Source organism: Delphinapterus leucas, chromosome 13, assembly GCF_059928025.1.
Source record: "Delphinapterus leucas isolate spDelLeu-1000000601 "Yukka" chromosome 13, BTC_Dleu_Yukka2, whole genome shotgun sequence".
Classification (NCBI taxonomy): Eukaryota; Metazoa; Chordata; class Mammalia; order Artiodactyla; family Monodontidae; genus Delphinapterus; species Delphinapterus leucas.
Genome location: NC_143141.1, coordinates 56,354,366 through 56,375,934, shown reverse-complemented (window position 1 = coordinate 56,375,934; position 21,569 = coordinate 56,354,366). Strand labels below are relative to the sequence as shown.

Below are 21,569 nucleotides of genomic sequence, written 5' to 3'. Positions count from 1 at the left end.
ATTGGGTTTGCACAAGGCGTCCTCTCTCAATGTTGAACTCTTCCTCAGCCTTGGCGTCTACTTCTTCGGCCTTCTCACTGGCTTCCTGCTCAATGAAAGCCATCACCTGCTTAATCTGCTTCTGCACATTGACATCACTCAGGGCCGTGGCTGCTCCTGGAAAGGGAGGTGGAGGGAGAACTGGTGGACTCTCTGGTTCCTTTGACTTAGGGCAGAGTTTCAGGAGTGTCTCCAGAGTTCCACGTTCTGAGCTGTGGAATGCATGAGGGGAGGAAGGATATAGTCAGAGTCCAAAGGGAAGGATCATGGAGACCATCTATTCATGAATCACTTGGAGGAAACTGAAGCCCAGAGAGGGAAAGCAACCTGTCCAAGGTCATACCCTAGTAGAACAGAGACCCAAACCTGGGTTCCCAGAGTTCCATTTCTACTACACTCACCACCTTTTTGTCATCAAATAATAATGAGATGATTAGGGCAGACCCCAGGAAGACTTCTAGTCAGCAATGGCTCAATCACAGATAGCAAGTGGAGAGAATGGAAATGCCAAATTAATACAAAAATGGAAAATGTAGGCACATTTTGGGTTGGAGAGGGCTGGGGAGAGTCATAAGAAACTTGTGGTTAAACAGGAAGGTTGCCTTGAAGCAAAATCCAGGAAGGTTGCCTTGAAGCAAAAAGATTTTTAGAGCCTCAACTGATTCAAAGAGACAGAAAACCCATAGGCAGATGGTGGCATCCTGGAGAGAACTGCAAGGTGGGAGGGGTTGAAGGTAGTCTTTTAACTGGAAGTGGTTTCCAAACCTAGATGTACATATGAATCACCAGGGGACCTTTCAGAAATACAGCTTTCCAGGCCCCACTCCAGACTACTGAATTAGTATTTCTGCCAGTAGGGTCTAGGAATCCACATCTTAAAAAGACTCCCTGGACCCTCTTATACTGTTGGTGGGAATGTAAATTGGTGTACTCACTATGGAGAACAGTATGGAGGTTCCTCAAAAAATTAAAAATAGGGCTTCCCTGGTGGCGCAGTTGTTGAGAGTCCGCCTGCCGATGCAGGGGACACGGGTTCGTGCCCTGGTCCGGGAAGATCCCACATGCCACTGAGCTGGGCGTCCCGAGCCTGTGGCTGGGCCCATGAGCCATGGCCACTGAGCCTGCGCGTCCGGAGCCTGTGCTCCGCAATGGGAGAGGCCACAACAGTGAGAGGCCCAGGTACCGCAAAAAAAAAAAAAAAAAAAAAAAAAAAATTAAAAATAGAGTTGCCACATGATTCAGCAACCCCACTCCTGGGCATATATCCAAACAAAACTATAATTTGAAAAGATACACGCACCCCTATGTTCATAGCAGCACTATTTACAATAGCCAAGACATGGAAACAACCTAAATGTCCATTGACAGATGAATGGATAAAGAAGATGCGGTATATATATACAATGGAATATTACTTGGTCACAAAAAGAATGAAATAATGCCATTTGCAGCTACATGGATGGACTTAGAGATTACTGCACTAAACGAAGTAAGTCAGAAAGAGAAAGACAAATGCCATACGATATCACTTATATGTGGAATAAAATATGACACAAATGAACTTATCTACAAAAAAGAAACAGACTCAGACATAGAGAACAGTCTTGTGCTGCCAAGGGGTAGGGAGTGCGGGGGAGGGTTGGATTGGGAGTTTGGGACTAGCAGATGCAAACTATTATATATAGAATGGATAAACAACACAGTCCTATTGTATAGTGCAGGAAACTATATTCAATATCCTGTAATAAACCATAATAGAAAAGAAAAAAAAAAGACTCACTGGGGTGCTTAACGAGCCCAGGAAAATGATATATGAAAAAAATAAGACTAGCAATAAAGAGATGGAAAATATTAAAAAGAACCAAACAGAAAATTTGGAGCTAAAGAATACAATAACTGAATCGAAAAATTCACTAGAGGTGTTCAACAACAGACTTGATTATGGAGAAGAAATAAACAGCAAACTCGAGGACAGGCCATTTGAAATTATCTATTATTGTTGGAGAAGCAAACTTTTTAAAGTGAAGAAAGCCTAAGAGACATATGGAACACCATCAAGTGGATTAATATATGTAATATAGGAGCCCCAGAAGGTGAAGAGACAGAAAGAAAGGAGCAGAAATCTTATTTGACGAAATAATGGCTCCAAACTCCCCAAGTCTGAGGAAGGAAACAGACACCCAGATTCACAAACAAAAATGAGAAAGGAATCAAATCATGTCACTAAAACAAATCAGTGAAACACAAAGACATCAAGAGAGGGGCAAAAAAAGCTACAAAGCAGACAGAAAACAATGAACAAAATGACAACAGCACATCCTTCTTTATAAGTAACTATTTTAAATGTAAATTAAACTCCCTAATCAAAAGCTATAGAGTGGCTGAATAAATTAAAAACAAAACAAGATCCAATTATATGCTGTCTACAGGAGACTCACTTTAGGTTTAAGAACACACATAGGCTGAAAGTGAAAGGATGGAGAAAGATACTCTGTGCTAATGGTAACCAAAAGAGAGCAGGAGTGGCCATACTTATATCACATAAAATATATTTTAAGTCAAAAACTGTCATAAGAGTAAAAGAAGGACATTTTATAATGATAAAAAGGTCAATTCACTAAGAAGATATAGTAACTATAGATATATATGCACCCAACATCAGAGTACCCAAATATATAAAGTAAACATTAACAGAACTGAAGGGAGTAATAGTCAGGAACACAGTAATATTAAGAGATGTCAATATCTCACCTCCAATAATGAATAAACTATCCAGAGAGAAGATCAATAAGGAAACACAGGACTTTAACAATGATATAGATCAAATAGACCTAACAGACGACACAGCAAAATATTCCACCAGCAGCAGCAAAACACACATTTTTTTCAAGCACAGTTTTAACACTCTCCAGCATGGATTACATGTTAGGTCACAAACAAAGCCTTAACAAACTTAAGAAGACTGAAATCATACCAAGTATCTTTTCTAACCACAATGGAATTAAGCTAGAAATCAGTAGCAGAAGGAAAAATGGAAAACACAAATATGTAGAAATTAAACAACACTCTCTTGAACAACCAATGGACCAAAGAAGATATCTAAAGGGAAATTAGAAAATATCTTGAGACAAACAAAAATGAAATACACATACCAAAACTTGGGACGCAGCAAAAGGGGTACTAAGAAAAGTTTATAGCTGTAAAAGCCTACGTCTAAAAAGAAAGATTTCAAATATGCAACTTAACTTTATACATTAAGGAACTAGGAAAAGAAAAACTAAGCCCAAAATTAGCAGAAGGAAGGAAATAATAAAAATTAGGGCAGAAATAAATGAAATAGAAAAATGGAAAAGAATCAATGAAACTAAGAGTTAGCTTTTGAAAAGATAAAACCGACAACCTTTAGCTAGACTAAGAAAAAAAGAAGACTCAAATATATAAAATCATTATACTGATGCCACAGAAATAAAAAGCATTGTAAGAGACTACTCTGAACAACCATACACCAACAAATTGGAAAACCTAAAAGAAATGGATAAATTCCTAGAAACATACTACCTACCAAGGCTGAACCATGCAGAAATAGAAAATCTGAACATATCTATAACTAGTAAGGAGATTGAACCAGTAATCAAAACCTCCCAACCAAAAAAAAAAAAAAAAAAGCCCAAGACCAGATAGCCTCAAAGGAGAATTCTACAAATACTTTTTTTTTTTTTTTTTTTTTGCGGTACACGGGCCTCTCACTGTTGTGGCCTCTCCCGTTCCAGAGCACAGGCTCTGGATGTGCAGGCTCAGTGGCCATGGCTCACGGGCCCAGCCGCTCTGCGGCACGTGGGATCTTCCCGGACCGGGGCACGAACCCGTGTCCCCTGCATCGGCAGGCGGACGCTCAAGCACTGTGCCACCAGGGAAGCCCTCTACAAAAATTTTTTTTAAAATTATTGCCAACTCCTGAGAACTCTTCCAGAAAACTGAAGAGGAGGGAACCCTTTCAAATTCATTTTAAGAGGTCAGCATTATCCTGCTACCAAAGCCAGAAAGACACTACAAGAAAAGAAAACTGCAAGCCAATATCCCTGATGAACACAGATGCAAAAATCTCAACAAAATATTAGCAAACCGAATTCAATAGCACATTAAAAGAATTATACACCATGACCAAGTGGGATTTATCCCTGGAATGCAAGGATGGTTCAACATACAAAAATCAATCAATGCGATACACCACATTAACAGAAAGAAAGATAAAATCACATGATCATCTCAGTAGATGCAGAAAAGGCATTTGACAAAATTAAACATCCTTTCATGATTAAAAAAAACACTCAACGAACTAGGAATAGAAGGAAATTACCTCTATATAATGCAGATCATATATGAAAAGTGCACAGCTAACATCATTCATACACAACAGTGAAAAACTGAAAGCTTTTCTTCTAACATCAGGAATAAAGAAGGCAAGGATGTCCACTCTTGCCACTTTTATTCAACATAACATTGGAAGTCCTAGCTACAGCAGTTAGACATGAGAAACACAAAAAAGACATCAAAATTGGAGAGATACAAAATCAACATATAAAAAGCAATTGTTTCTATACAATAAAAATGAATAATCCAAAAGGAAAATTAAGAAAACAATTCCATTTACAATATCATCAAAAAGAACAAAACACTAGGAATAAATTTAACCAAGGAAGCTAAATAGTTGAACACTAAAAACTACAAATCACTGCTGAAAGAATTTAAAGACACAAATAAATGGAAAGACATCCCATGCTCATGGATTAGAAGACTTAATACTGTTCATACTACTCAAAGTGATCTACAAATTCAGTGCTATTCCTATCGAAGTCTCAACGGCATTTTTTTAAGAAATAGAAAAAACAATCCTAAAATTCATGTGAAACCACAAGGAACCCTGAATAGCAAAAACAATCTTGAAAGAGAACAAAGCTGGAGGCTTCACACTCCTAACTTCAAAATATATTACAAGCCTACAGTAATCGAAACAGCATAGTACTAGCAGACAGATAGACCAATATAACAGAATAGAGATCCTAGAAATAAACCCACACAAATACAGTAAAATAATCTTCAAACAAGGGTGCCAAGACTACACAATGGGAATAGTCTCTTCAACAAATAGTACTAGGAAAACTAAATATCTCACGCAAAAGAATGAAATTGGACCCTCATCTTACATCATATACAGAAATCAACTCAAAATGGATTAAAGACTCCCGTATGATCCAACAATCTCACTTCTGGATATTCATCCAAAAGAACTGAAAACAGGATCTCAAAGAGATACTTGCATTCCCATGTTCATTGGAGCTTTATTCACAATAACCAAGAGGTGGAAACAACCTAAATGCCTACTGATGATTGAATGTATAAAGAAAATGTTGTATATACATTGAATGAAATATTATTTTGCCTTAAATATGACAAGGAAATCCTGTCATATGCTACATAATGGATGAACCTTGAGGACATTATTATGCTAAGTGAAATAAGCCAGTCACAGGAAAAATACTGCATGATTACACTTAAATGAGGGATCTGAAGTAGTCAAATTCACAGGAGCAGAAAGTAGAATGATGGTTGCCAGGGGCCAGGTGGAGGGGAATTAGAAAGTTGTGTTTAATGGGTATAAAGTTTCAATCATGCAAGGTGAAAAAGAGATCTGCTGTACAGCAATGTGCATATAGTTAACACTGTTCTGTACACTTAAAATTTTGTTAAGAGGGTAGATTTCATGTTATGTGTCTTTTACAATTAAAAAAAAAGGGGGGGGGCTTCCCTGGTGGCGCAGTGGTTGAGAGTCCGCCTGCCGATGCAGGGAACACGGGTTCCTGCCCCGGTCCGGGAAGATCCCACATGCCGCGCAGCGGCTAGGCCCGTGAGCCATGGCCGCTGAGCCTGCACGTCCGGAGCCTGTGCTCCGCAACGGGAGAGGCCACAACAGTGAGAGGCCCGCGTACTGCAAAAAAAAAGAAAAAAAAAGAATGCTGTCCCAGAAAGATGCACCATTCACCAAGCTTGGTGGAAAAACAACCCCGTGTTTCTGACAAAGACCAAGACTTCGGGTTCAACCTTACAAACTGTCATTGGAAGTTAAAAAGAAAATGATTTAGCCCACCCATTCCCCACTATTTTAGGATGTAATTTTTCTTAAACTGCACTTTTGTAAACAGAGCAAAACATTCTCTGCTCCTAAATAAGACAAGTCCATTAAATATTTTTTAAAAAGGGCTCTCTGGGTAACCCTGCTAATCACCAGCTTTGGAAGCCACCATGAATGAAAGCAGAGAGAGTAAGAGATGCAGGAAGTCCCAGGTTAAGTGTGTAAAGGAAAAAATGTACCAGACAAATCCTTACCAGTCCACTGCCAAGGGCCAGCCTTTGCTCTGGCACCGGGCGTCTGTAGGCAGAATGTGGAACTTGGAACACGCACTGGAACCTGGCACTGTTGCTTCCTTCTTTCTGCAGACCCTCACAGTTTGACCAGGCAGCTTGAATCCAAAGAGCCAGACTGTCACTGGGGAAGGCGGGCCAAACCAGCCAAAAGGAGGCCAAGAGGAATTTCCTTGGCACAGAGGCCTCAGCTGGGGGCTACGCTTGCATGCCCAGAATCTCAATTAAGTTGGCACATGGCCTCAGCTCTGGGGTGGGCTCACCTTAACCAAGCTGTCAGAAACAGGTACGTATGTGAACCCAGGCAGCCAGTTTATTAAGTTACTAGTGAAAAATACAGCTGTCATGTTGGCAGGTCATGGCCCTCTTTTCCTGTATGTGAGTCGCCTGGGAAGCCAAATCCAAAGGTTGTTTTAGTGAGAAACCAGAGCAAGCAAAACTTGCCAGACAGTCTTTCAGAATGCCACACCAGCCACAGGGGCTGGCACGCTCTGGTCCATCAGGGAGGACATCCTCTCCAAGCCCAGACAGGGCTTAAGGAGGCATCGCCGGCTTCCACAGTATGGTTGCTGGAGTAAGACTGCTGGAATTCAGATCCTACTTCTGCACTTAACATTTGTATGACTTTGGGAAAGCAGCTCATGCCTTGAAGCCTCAGTTTCTCCATCCGTAAAATGGAAATAATAATAGCGTGCACATCATAGGATTATTGAGAGGCTTAAATGAAAGAAGTGAATGTTCAGCATATACTGCTAAGCACAAAGCTAATCTTCACGCTTGGTAGTTACGGTCATTATCAGCATCACTGGTACTATATTATTACTAGCTCTTCTCCTCCGCTTTAAGCCTCATCACAGTCACCCTTTGTGTGTACAGAGTACTTATGACTGATTTGATTTCCACTCCCTAAAATAAGTAGAAACACATCCTAGTCTTGCTTCCTTATATTAAAATTAGTAGCCCTGCATGGAGTTTGGGAACCTCCCGGCACTTCACGGCACATTCCCCCATGGTCTCAGGTGGCCAGCCATATCCTTGGTGATGGTAGGTAAAGTCCTGGAATTCCAGGGCTCTTGGGCTGAGGCTGGGGTAGAGTCATCCCACAGCCTGTCACAGTCTCTGAATCTGCAGTCCTGAGTTCTCATACTTCCTCTGACTCCCACTTCTACTCAGTCTATCAGTGCTGGGACTTGAAGGCAGCTGCAGGGTGGGGCAGGGCTAAAAGTCAGGAATTGAACAAGTAAGTGTCTCTGCATGAACTCGGGTGCCCAACTAAGAAATGTGAAACACACATGTCGGCTCTTGCACAAGGGCACAGGATTCTCCATTCAGATAAGGCAGGCTTGCACTGTAAGTGGCGTCCACCCTGCCCATGTTTGGGGATGGGGGCAGATCTAGAGCTCTCCAAGACAGCCTTACTCCCATAAACTATTCAGTACTGGGCTTCCCTGGTGGCGCAGTGGTTGAGAGTCCGCCTGCCGATGCAGGGGACACAGGTTCGTGCCCCAGTCCGGGAAGATCCCACATGCCGCTGAGTGGCTGGGCCCATGAGCCATGGCCGCTGAGCCTGCGTGTCCGGAGCCTGTGCTTCGCAACGGGAGAGGCCACAACAGTGAGAGGCCCGCGTACTGCAAAAAAAAAAAAAAACAAAAACAACTATTCAGTACTAGGGTTTCTTCATTGCCCCCCAGACACATCAGGCTCAGTCTTACCTAACAGCTCTTGATCATACAGTTCTCTCAGCTACAATGCCTTCCTCTGCTTCTCTCCACTTACCTAAATCCCACCTACATCTTCAGCCCAGTTTGAGCCCCACTACCTCCTTGACCTCTGAACTCCTCCTCAAAATGACAGCATGGCCTATTTTCCAGATATAATTCAGAGCTGGATTCGGAGTCTTCTGATGCTCTAGTTACCTTCCTTCCTCCAGGAAATTCCTTGAGGACAAGAATCTCTTTCTCTAGCAGGGGCTGGATGCAGACAGGCACTGGTTAAACACGAATTGATTGGATTAAGGCCCTGAGGCTGGGGCGGGTGTCGGGGGGGGGGGGGGTACTTTCTTTTTTACTGTGAAATGTAACACACATTCAGAAAAGTGTATGGCTTAATGAATTATTATGAGGCAAATATCCTGTAACCAGCACCCGGGTCAAGCAGCAGGACATTGCCAGCATCCCCAGAAACCCCTTCTTATGACCTTAGGGAAGAAGACATTTCAAAACTGATGATTTTGTATTTGTAGGCATAAGAGGCATTCTTAGAGGAAGTGTGGGCTTGGAAATCTCTCTTCCCCGGCCTCAGCTGTGTGATCCGGTGTGCAACTTGGGGAATCCTCATCACCATTAGAGGGAGGAAGGGGTGGCAGGCATGCTTGGTGGGCAAAATGTGTCTGTCACCCTGAAGCCCTGCCCAGACCCTGAAGCAACTGTTCCTCATTCTAGCTGGGATTTGTAAGTAAGTCTGAGGGTGGATGTGTCTGGGTGTGGGCTCCGTAACCCTGGCTGAAAGAGAAGCAGCACCAAACCAAGGCCTCCAGACACTTAGAGATTACAGCGTGAGGAAGGGAAGGGGCTTTCCAGGGCTTGGAGCATGGGGCAACTTGCAGGGCCCAGGAAGTGGGCGAGGAAATTTAGAATACTAAATTTAAATTCTAAACATGTGGGAAGGGGGACTTCCCTGATGGAGCAGTGGTTAAGACTCCATGCTCCCAATGCAGGAGGCTGGGGTTTGATCCCTGGTCAGGGAACTAGATCCCACATGCACGCCGCAACTAAGAGTTCTCATGCCACAACTAAGGAGCCGGCGAGCCGCAACTAAGTAGCCCACCTACTGCAACTAAGGAGCCCACGTGCCACAACTAAGGAGCCAGCAAGCTGCAACTAACGAGCCCATGAGCCACAACTAAGGAGCCCACCGGCCTCAACTAAGGAACACACATGCCACAACTAAGGAGCACACATGCCACAAATAAGGAGCCTGAGAATCACAACTAAGGAGCGCACCTGCCGCAACCAAATAAATAAATAATTTATAAATAAATAAATAAATATGTGGGAAGGGGGCATTCCCTTTTCTGTCTTTCAAGAAATATTTGTTGAACATCTACCATGTGCCAGGCACTGTGTAGGCACTGGAGACAGAGAACAAGCAGACACCAGCCCACCTCCCAAGCCTACGACGTCATAAGGGAGATGTACAGGTAAACAGGAAATCACACTACAGTGTGATCTGTTAGGAATCAGCAGTTCCAAGAAAGCTAAGCAAATGAAGGGATCCAATCCCTAAAAGCCCCTCCCCAGCTCACCATGGGGCTCTTTTATAATGAACTGCTCTGCAACCAGGTAGACCATGTAGTGGGTGGTTTGGGACACACCATTAGTGACCACACATGTTTTAACTGGAGGCAGGTCACCTGGAAAAGGTTAGCCAGTAGACAGTATTCATGAAGGAGGATTTATCCAAATAGGCAAGAATCGATCAAGCTGTGATGGATACCTGACTCGAAGCAATGCCTTGGGGTTTCCAGAGAGGACTTTGGTTCAGAAATATGGAAAGGTACCTGCACCCAACATGGGATGGGATAAAAGCCAGGAGAGCACACAGGCTGTGTGGCCACAGGCTTCAGCTGAAGGAGTCGTCCTCTGAGCAAGGGGTCAAGCTGGGAGGGAGAAGTACAGATGGGCACTGAAGAACAAACAATTCTGAGAAGCAGGAAGAGAGAGTGAGATTGTCTAGACAGGGAGAACACTGTGGGCAGAGACACCGTGCTGGGAATGTGTAGGAGGTCTGAGTGCAGAGAACAGATTGGTGTGGCAGCAGACAGGCCTGCAGTGGCGGTGGGAGTGAGTGATGTCTAGAAAGACGGAGTTCAACTGGGGAAGGTTTGAAATGTCAGACTGAGAGCTGGGACATTAGGCTAAGGAGCCCTATCAAAGGCTTCTCAGTAGGGATGTAACTTGGCCATACCTGGGTTTAGAAAGATTAGCCTGGTGATGGTGGAGGCAGGAGAGCCTGGCTGTAAGTAAATGCCGGGTCGAGACTGCATGGATGAGGGCTTGGACATGAACACGAGATGGAAGGAGATGTGGTACAAGAGCCGGCAGGTTTGATGACTCAGGGACTGGCCCTGGCAGCACCTGCTGCAGCTCCACCCACAGGGCTGAGCAGCTCAGCTCAGCGTGAAGATGTGGGAAAGCGGGTGTGATGCACCCTGCTCCCTCTGGAGCCAGCTGTGGGGAGACAAAGCAGCAGCCAGAGAGTTCATTTGGTCTGAAAGTAAAAGGAGACACCCAGAGCGGAAATCAGAGAAGTGTCCACAAAGCTTTATCTCTGCTTCAACTGCTGATAACTAAGGGGCCACATACAGTTTTAATCCAAGAACTCCATCCCAGTGGCAAAGCAGGCTTTGGTTGGGGCTGGAGAAAGCTAATGCCCACTACAGCCAGGCAGGTAATATAAAGGAGAGAACCAGGCAGGGTCAGAAACATTTCTCCCCAAATAATTTACATTAAGAATTCACAATTTAGGGCTTCCCTGGTGGCGCAGTAGTTAAGAATCCACCTGCCAATGCAGGGGACATGGGTTTGATCCCTGGTCCAGGAAGATCCCACATGCCGCGGAGCAACTAAGCCCGTGCACCACAACTACTGAGCTTGCGCTCTAGAGCCCGCGAGCCACAATTACTGAGCCTGTGTGCCGCAACTACTGAAGCCCGCGTGCCCAGAGCCTGCGCTCCGCAACAAGAGGCCACTGCAATGAGAAGCCGGCGCACTGCAATGAAGAGTAGCCCCAGCTCGCCACAATTAGAGAAAGGCCGCGCGCAGCAACAAACACCCAACGCAGCCAAAAATAAATAAATAAAATAAACAAATTTGTATATAAAAAAAAGAATTCACAACTTGATTTCTCCTTTTCAAACATCTGCAGGAAGGTTACTTCAAAGGAATCAAGTGTCCCCCAAGAGCAATTTGCCACAAAGTTGCATAGCTAAAGGTTTTCAGTGGTGGTTCCCCCCACCTGCAAAAAAAAAGGCCCTTCTGTTTCATCCCTGCCTAAAGGGCCCAGGCTTCTGCTGCCTTTTGGAAATGGGGACTTGGGCACAAGATCTGATATTTTAGAGAAGCCGGAAATCCCATTTAAAAAGTAAAATCCATTTATCTTTTTTCTTCGTCTTATTGTGGTACAATATACGTAAGTTTTTATCATTTTAACCACTAAGTAATGTTCAGTGGCATTAAATATATTCACATGGTTGTGCAACAGACATCACCAATCATCTCCAGAACTTCGTACCCATCAAACACTAACCCCCATTCCCTCCTCTCCCTAGTCCCTGGCAACCACCATGCTACTTTGTGTCTATGAATTTGATTATTCTAGGAACCTCATAGAGGTGGAATCATTTAATATTTGTCCTTTGTGACTGACTTATTTCGCTTAGCATAATGTCTTCAAGATTCATCCATGTCATAGCACTTGTCAGAATCTCCTTCCTTTATAAGGCTGAAAAACATTCCATTGTATGTACATATCACATTTTGTTCAGTCATCAATGGACATCTGGGTTGCTTCCACCTTTTGGCTATTGTGAATAACATTCCTCTGAATGTGGGTGTACAAATGTCTGTTCAAGTCTCTGCTTTCAATTCTTCGGGGTACTTACCTATAAGTGGAATTGCTGGATCACATGGCAATGCTGTTTCCTTTTTTGAACAAACTGCCACACCATTTTCCCCAGTGGCTGCACCATCTTATAATCTCACCAGCAATGCAACAAGGGTTCCAGTTTCTTCACATCCTCACCAATTTTTGTTATTTTCTGGTTTTTTGATAACACCTTTCCTAATGGGTGTGAGGTGGTACTCATTATAGTTTTGATTTGCATTTTCCTAACGATTAGTGATGTTGAATATCTTTTCACATGCTTATTGGGCATTTACACATTTTCTTTGGAGAAATGTCTATTCAGGCCTTTTGCCCATTTTAAAAATCAGGTTGTTTTTGTTGTTTAGTTGTAGGAGTTCTTACAACTTTGTGGTCCTGAGCACTCAACTCCAGCTGCCAGCCAGGTAGCCACTCAGCAGAGCCCCTAGAGCAGGGTTTTTCAAAGTGTGGGCCATGAAACCAAATGGAATAGAAAACCCAGAGTTCATTACAGGTAGTAAGTTTAAGTGTTGTTCTGTCAAACCTTTGTTAAATATATGATATATATGTACATACGTATTCTGGTTCACAATGAAAATGTATGGGTTACTGTGATTTGCCGTACAAAATATTTGGAAAACACTGACTTCATGTTAATTGAATCCACCCTCCTTAGAAAGCAACCATCGTTACTCAAGCAGACCCTTGTAAGTTCTCCCACAATCGATTTATCAAAGTATTCGTCCCCCAAAACAGGCCCCTTTTAAGGTGGGGATGGGGGTGGGTGGGAGTGGTCTGAGATTCTGGCTACAAGATGTATAAGCAGCTTATATGGCTAATATCTATTGAGTGTGTCCCACGGGCTGGTTGGTCACAGGACGGGGATGGTAACCAAGGGTGGGAACCAGGCTTCCCCTGAAGTAGGAGGCCTCTCTCTGGCTCGGATGCCCCCACGGGCCATAGCTGGTGTCATGAGAAGTGCGCTGGACAGAGCATCAAAGGTAAAAGTTTCGGTCCTGATGTCACTCACAGGCCGGGTGATCTGGATAAAGGTTCACAATCTGCCTGCATTCCATCTGGATAAAGACACAAAGCCTCATCTGTTTACAGAAAGGGTGTTAATGAGGAATTTTGTGAAAGCCAAACGATGTGAGGAGTGAAGAAGCTTTGTAAAGTGCTAGGTGAACGTCAGAGGTCGTCATTCACAAAACACTACCCCAGTCATCCCGTCCTTCCCAGAACTGCACTCCCAAGCTGCCTGTGGGGTGGTAGATGCGGGCCAGCAGTCAGCCCAGAAAGCCTCCAGGGGCCAGAGGGTGGGTTTGAAGTCGGCGAGGAGCCCCAGGACACAAGCCCTTCAGAGGGAGCTGGCCGGCCAAGCCTCCAGCCTCTGAGCCAGAGCCAGGGACAGGCCCGAGAGCAGATGCTCTGCTAGTTCAGGGACATCAGGAGCAATGCTTAGTACCCGTCCCCGGATCAGGGGATGCATTCAGATGCCAAGCGCTCCTTCAGTATTGACTTAACTCTCACTGTGATAGTCCTGACTGGCTTCACCTCTGCTGAGAGACACAGCTCAACCCCAGACACAGGGAAGGTGCTGGTTTGCAAGGAGGAGAGTGTATCCACCCAACTCTGTCCCTCACCATGCATAGTGACTTCCACAATGACCTGGTTGGGAAAAGTGCTATTTCTGACCCCCTCTGCACTCATCTTAACACTTCACCCAGAGTCTAGTACATAGCAGTAGCATTAAGCATTATTTGTTGGACCCACAGATGAATGGATGGGTAGTGAGGCAAGAGTCTCCCGTACAGACTGTCACAACCCTAGGGATTTGTAACTCTCTTTCAGATGAGGAGAGAGGAATATGAAGATGGAAGAGGTGCTGCAGTGGCTTGCCACAAGGGGGACGCCTCCTCCTGTCCCACCCACATTCCTGCAACACAGAGCTCAATAAGAATTTTTAAAATCTAAATTATTTAAATGAATTTGCCCAGGGTCCTCTGGTTGAGACTATTCTACTCAGAGAGGTGATGTGAAGTCCCAGGCAAGGCTCTCACAATCCTAACCTACACCCCACTCAGGGATGACACTCGACATAATTAACGACTAACCAACCAGAATAGTCCTGCCTCTGCTGGAACAGGGTCTTGAAGGCCTCCTTCTCTGCTGGGGGCACTACCCTTTAGATGTTGAATGAGAAAGTCAGAGGCAGCCAGGGAAAGGCCTAGGTTGACTGGAGCATGGTGGGGGTAGAGGTGGGTTCAGGGTAGGAAGCATTTACCAACCAATATAAAATTATTTCAGGGACTTCCCTGGTGGTGTAGTGATTAAGAATCCACCTGCCAATGCAGGGGACATGGGTTTGAGCTCTGGTCCAGAAAGATCCCACATGCCACGGAGCAACTAAGCCCATGCGCCACAAGTACTGAGCCTGTACTCTAGAGCCCACGAGCCACAACTACTGAGCCCGCATGCCACAACTACCGAAGCCCACGCACCTAGAGCCTGTGCTCCGCGACAAGAGAAACCACCCTAATAAGCCCACGCACAGCAATGAAGACCCAACACAGCCAAAAATAAAAATTAATTAATTAATTAAAAAAATTATTTCACTATCATTGTAAAGGGGTTGACAGTTAGTCCTGCCCCAATGACATCTGCTGTAAATTGCTATCTTTAACTGAAGGTCTCAGGAATGCAGAGTTTAGGATACAGCTATGGTGTTTTTTGTTTTGTTTTATTCCATTAGCCTTTTTCTCTTTAGTTTGGATACTGCTATGTCTTCAATGTCACAGGTACTTTCTTCTACAGTGTCCAATCAGCTGTTAAGCTCAGTCAGTGAATTTTTCATTTCAGGTATTGTATTCTTAAACTCTGGAAGTTTGATTTGGTTCCTTTTTTTAAAAAATTTATTTATTTATTTATTTTTGGCTGCATTGGGTCTCCGTTGCTGTGCACAGGCTTTCTCTAGTTGCGGTGAGCGAGGGCTACACTTCATTGGGTTGTGCGGGCTTCTCACTGCGGTGGCTTCTCTTGTGTCCCCTGCATTGGCAGGCAGATTCTTAACCACTGCGCCACCAGGGAAGCCCTTGGTTCCTTTTTATATCTTCCATTTCCTTCCTCCCCATGTTCCTATTTTCCTTTAAATCTTTGGGTTTATTTCTAATTCTTTTTTAAGTCTTTGCCTGCCAATTCCATTACCTCTGTCATTTCTGGGTTTGTTTCTATTGATTGATTTTTCTGGTTACAGTTCTCTATTCTTTACATATCTAGTGACTCTTGACCTTCTGAAATTTATGTTGTTTAATGTCTTTATTTTGTTGTTGTCCTTAAAAAAATGATGAAATTTGTTTTGCTCAGCAGTTATCATAATAGTGGATAAACTCGTTCTATATGAGGCTTGGGGGTCTAGAATTGCTTTTACTTCAGGGCTAATTTAGCCCTTCTACTAATGCATAACCCTTCTGGAGTTTCTACTGATTTCTTTGGACATTCAATAGGTCTCTTCACATTGGCTGGTTGAAACTCAAACATCCCCCAGCCCTGTGTGAGCCCTGGGAACCAATCAGCTCATGTTCCCTGGCAGTTCTTTGCCTACCATGGTGGAGTTTCACTCTATGCAGGAGCAACTTAGTATCGGCAACAGACTCAAGAGGACACTCCCCCCTATCTGGTACTCAGCCTTGAAAAGTCTCCTCAGCTGTCTCTTGGGCTCAGCAAGATCACTATGGTCAACTTTGGTCCCCCCTTACTGTGCTGCAGTTCAGAAAGTGCTTCCAGCAGGAAGGGTAATTAGTAGTAGAGCTTGCCTCATTTGTTCCTTTCTTTCAGAAATCACAGTCCTGTGCTATGTTCAATATCTGAAAACAGTGATTTCATATATTTTGTGCAAGTTTCGAATTGCTTACATTAGGAAGGTATATAGGTTGAACGTGTCCCCGCAAAATTCGTATGTTGGAACCTAATGCCCAAAGTAATGGTCTCAGTAGGGGCCTTTGAGAGGTGAGTAGGTCATGAGGGTAGAGCCCTCATGAGTGGGATTAGCGCCCTTATAAAAGAGGCCCAACAGAGTCCCTTTGCCCCTCTGCCATGTCTGCAACCCAGAAGAGGGCCCTCCCCAGCCATGTTGGTACCCTGATCCTGGATTTCCATCCCCCAGAACTATGAAAAATAAATTTCTGTTGTTTATTAGCTACCCAGTGTGTGGCATTTTGTTATAGCAGCCCGAATGGACTAAGACAGAGGTTGGTCTGGTAGAAGTGGGAATCTCTGCTCCCACTGCATGAAGCACATTCAATATAGTGATCCACTCCTCCAACCTCTTCTCAAGAGGCTGCGGTGCAAGGACCAGAAGCTGTCAGGGGCCAACTGAACAGAAAAGGAACCTCCAAGGATCACGCACAGCACACAAGATCGTGGGCAGGCTAGTACAGCTGCTCAAGACTGTCTTTCCAGGAACCACGCCCAACACACGCCTCAGGACCTGCTCTGATGAGAAAATCACTTCTGGTATCATCGCTGCCACCCAATTCTAGACAGTCGGTGTGTACGGCAGTCACTTCTGCACCAGGAACTCAGTCACACCACAACCAACACCACCACCCACCCTGTGTGCCACTTCCTGTGTTTAGTACTGAGTTGTGTACCCAACACTAAAGCTGCAACCTCCAGAAAGCGTGCCCTGTATTTAACTCTAGTCACTTTAGCTCTTGAGTCTGACAATGAAAGCAAGAGTCTGTAACTTCTGGCTTCCATAAGGGGCGATCTTTTCTTCCTACCATGACTTACAAAGTGGTAGATTTCCCAAATTCAAAACGTGCTTATAATACTCAGTGACCACTGAGTAAGAACAATCATAAATGAGTCTCGGATGGTTTTCTGGCACTCTTAGCACTGAAGCCTGGAATAAAATCATTAATTTCATTTCTGGAAGAGGGATCTATGATCCAGCCTCCTTTGGACCTTATAAGAGGTGGTCACTCCCAGATCTTATGAGTATTCTGCACCAGCAACCTCTGAAGAAGTGTCCTTTTCATGATTCAGCAATGGTGGCAATGCCATCAGGTGTGACGACTGGTCTCCTGACCTAGGCTGCAGCAAAAGGTAGCTAGAAATGAAGATCGGAAAACATTACTAAAGATGCTTGAGCCCAAATTCTCAGAGGCTGGGGTTTACTTCTGAGTTCCTGGTATGTAATGAACTGGAAAAAAGAGATCTAGATGCATTCTAGAAACATAACTAGAAATGAAAAACAAGTGAGCCAGATTTACTGGATTTTTTTAATCATTCTGATCATTAGGAACCATTGACCTTTAAGGAATTGCTGCAGTGTTTAAGCCATTAGTATCTTAGCTAAAAAAATATGCAATGTATATTACATCTGAGCCCTCAGAGAAAAGGATGCAGATGGGAGGTTTTAGTGGTGGGAAGGATAAGAGGAATAGGTATGGCACATAGCATGATGCTATGATCGTGGGACAGGTGGAGTCTGGGAAGCAAGAGAGCCCTGGGGAATGAAGAGTCTGCAGTCTGCAAAGAGAAAAGAAGCATGTATGGAGACAAGAAGCATAACTGAAGAGCAGAGGGGACGGGGTAAAAGGATGATAACCACTTTACCTCCTTGCCAGTAACTCTAAGAAGGAAATCTGAAGGGGGCAGAGTGTACCTACTATCAGCCAAGAATTAGGGATTCACACCAAGCATGGATTCATGTCCTGACAAACCAACTGACTGAAACCTGAAACAAATCATAGATTTGACTTAGATCCTTCTCACTTCCTTCTTCCCTTGAAATCTGCTTCTCCTAAAGTTCTTTATTTCTAGTATAGCTTGGGGAGGCCTAGAAACTTTGACTGGTGGGCAACAATCCAGATGTAATAGATATTGCTGGTCGCCTCCCCAGCATATATTCCCCCGATGCCTGCGATGCCTGCCGCCCGCTGTGCAGGAACCATAGAATCTAAGTGGGATTAAAATCGTGGCCTTGGGGTGGGCCCTGAGAGGCCTAATCAGGATAGTCCCAATCCCTTGTCACAGTGATGGTTTCAGGGATGGCCAATAGCCCAGGCCTAAGGCAATGAGCATCTGACATTCTGCTGGCCACCATGATGAACTCAGCTAATCTGATCAGAGAAAGTCCAAGACTTTTGTGCAATCAGTGAGTCAAGAGAAGCTCTTTCTCCTCCTGGGCAGTGTGGTGTACGGGTGGTAATGCCTGGACCTGGTACAACCATTTTGTTTTCAAGAGAGAAAGCAACCTAAGTAGGAAGTTGGCCCAAAGAGAAGAGAAAAACTGAGAGAAGTGAAGAAAAAAATAGATCCAGAGTTTTGACCAAGCCATGCCCGAAGCTTGAGCTACTTCTGTATGTTTCAGTCAAAGAAGTCCACATACTCCCTTTGCTGTTGAAGCCAGTTTGGGTTGACTTTCCTATTACTTGCAACCCAAAGCATCATGACACCAAATGATCCATTGGAATCCAGTTTTCCATTTTGGGGGTGAATGTGAGGGAACACAAACAAAATGACAGAAACTTAATGTCCTTCTAGAGATCTACTCTCAGCTTGATTTAGGCAGTTGGTCTCATGGTTAGGCACCAAGAGGAGATGGGAAAGTTTTTAAAAGTAAGGAAGAAAACTAAAATAAGGAGGATAAAAACAGAGGAGATTAAAAAGGAATGGAGAGAAGGAATACGTCAATGGAATCATACGTCAATGGATAACGCCTCAGAGGTATCCTAGCCCTTCCCCATGCTGTGTTACCAAGCCCTGTGGACTTGGTCATCTAAATATCCTGCTAGGGACTTCCCTGGTGGCACAGCAATTAAGAATCCACCTGCCAATGCAGGGGACACGGGTTCGAGCCCTGGTCCTGGAAGATCTCACATGCCACGGAGCAACTAAGACTGTGAGCCACAACTACTGAGCCCACGTGCCATAACTACTGAAGCCCATGTGCCTAGAGCCCATGCTCTGCAACAAAAGAAGCCACTGCAATGAGAAGCCCGCACACCACAACGAAGAGTAGCCCCCGCTCACCGCAACTAGAGAAAGCCCGCGCACAGCAACAAAGATCCAATGCAGCCAAAAATTAATTAATTAAAACATCCTGCTACCCATGGCCTCCTCTTCATTTACACAGCCATGCCTGGTTCAGACCTTTGTGACCTCTCTCCTCACTTCCTCTGCCTTCACTCTCGTCCCCTCTAAATCCATGTTCTAACACCACTCCCAGAGTGATCTTCTCAAAAGACAGCTCTAAACTTGTCATTTCCTACTGAAAAACTTTTAATGCCTCCTTCATGTGGAACATGGGAAGTAGCATGAGCTCAGAAGATTGATCATTTTGAAAGCTAGCTCTGCCACTTACCAGCTACATGACTTTGGGCAAATTTCTGAATTTCGCTGCACATCACTTATCTCAACTGTAGTGATAATACTAACATAGTAAAGATTCCCTTGGTTACCAGTGACAGAAAACCAACCCACACCCACTAGGCAAAAAGGGAAGGGGGACTTGTTAAATCAAGTGACTAACTGAAGACCAGTAGGTACGACAGGGTCCCAGGGATAACCAGAAATAGGAACTCACGAATATCCTGTGAGTCTCTTCCATTCTTCAAGGTTCTGGTGGAGCCCTGCATGCCCGGGTGGGGCCCTGCATGCCCTTAACGTGGCTTCCAGAGGCCCATGGCCTGGCAACATCACACAGTTCTCAATTACATACAAACCAGCTCCCCTGCACCACTAATCCTGCATTCTGTCCACCTACATGGCTCACCATTCCCAAGAAGTTGTGTGCTGTTCCTTCTTGCTGGGGGGCAGGGCTGTCTTTCCTAGGCATTCTTATCTTACTCCTATTGGCCTCTTAACCCCCAGGCCAATGACACCCTTCTGCAAATCCTTCCTCAGCACATCTAGAGCTAGGTACTAACAGCCTCCCTGCACTTGCCGAAGACTGTTCTTTATCCTCGATCACAGCACTGATCACATTATATAGTAATTATTTGTTGAGATCTGTTTGGTCCTTCCAGCTAACCCATCATTGGGCTGACCTGGGCATCCAGGGTAATTCTCCCGTCTCCCTCCTACTCTACATTCAACTGGTGGAATCAGTCCAGAGCTCAAAGTACTCCTGGCAGTCAGTCTTGACTTTTCTATGGGCCAAAGGGATGAGGTCACCGTCATCAATGAAGTCACCACTGCATGATTCATCTGACAGCAGTTCCCCACTTGGAGTGTTGTGATATTCCCAGAGCTTCTCCCAAAGCATCCAGAACCTGGAGTCCCTTCCATTTTTCAAGGTTCTAGAGCTAATCCTCCTGCTCTCTGGATCCCTGGTAAGTATCTGCCGCACTGAAAAGCAGCATGAGAACTGAGAGGCTGGACTCCTCAGTGGGGGAAGCCTCCATCCTCCAGTCCTGGGACAGACCTCATTATCCCTCAAAAAGGCCGTCCCCATGTCTCTAGCAACTGCTTCTCCCCTGGCCCAAAGCTTTTGCCAGGATCTCTCAGGACACATTGTGAAGAGCCCTAGCGTTCTCAAAGGTGAGCCCTGATCTCACCCTTATGGATGAGCTCACATTTAGGGATGAGAAAGCAGAGGCCCCTAGAACAGAAGTGGCATATGCTCAAGGTCACGCTGCTAAGTACTGTCAGAGCCAGACCCAAATGCCCTCTCTAGGCTGAGTGCACCCGGTAGCTCCTTAACCTCTCCTGATACACCCTCCTTTCACAATCCCAGTCCCAGCAAATGCTGTCTGAAGAAGCAGTCCTGTAGGCAAAGGGGGCAAGTGCTCCTTTCTTCCCCTCTAGAAGGAAGTGGCAAAGACTAGTCTTGAACCAAGATCTGACTTCAAGGCACTGAACTGCCTTCCTTAACCTGTCATTCAGCACATAAAAAATATCTTCCAGATTCACTGCATAAGCTAAAGCAGCTGGCAATGTAAATACCCACACTCAGACACAAATGGAGGGGTCTGGTGAGACGTCCAGTGGGACTCCACAAGGAACTTCCAAGAATCCAGGAAGTCTTGCAGGACAATGGAAATCAGATTTGGGGTTTGAGAGTTGAGGCCTGGGAAGTGTAGCGTGAGGACATAACTGAGCATTTCCCAAAGTGTGTTCCAAGTCCTTGAATGCTGGAATTAGCTGGAAGCCTTTGACATAACCACTTCACCTCTCTGTGTCTCAATTTGCTTACCTGCAACCTCAGGGAGATCTAAGGGAGGTGGCCCAGTTGACCTCTGCGGTGCCTCTCAACACAGCATTTTCTGATCCTGTGAATTGATGAAAGGAAGCGATTTATCTCCTGTCAGCAAGGGGAGGGAGGGTGTGGTGTCTACGGGCAGAGTATTCTCCCCCACCCCCACCCCCACCCCCAGGGCCTAAAGTTAGAAGCAGCACTGTTGGCGAGTGAACGCGACCTGGCCTGACGGGTGTTTCCAAGCAAGCATCGCCCAGGCAGG

General features: G+C 44.9%; 1 protein-coding gene across 1 annotated transcript in view; it reads right to left on the bottom strand.

The window, feature by feature from the left end:
• Nucleotides 1-6,579, bottom strand: part of LOC111174800 (uncharacterized) — a 147,703-nt gene extending 141,124 nt beyond the window's left edge. Inside the window, exon 1 of the mRNA XM_089923211.1 lies at nucleotides 6,424-6,579. The gene's annotated coding sequence lies outside the window, so the exon portion shown is untranslated. The remainder of the gene's footprint in view (nucleotides 1-6,423) is intronic.
• Nucleotides 6,580-21,569: the final 14,990 nt, after the last annotated feature.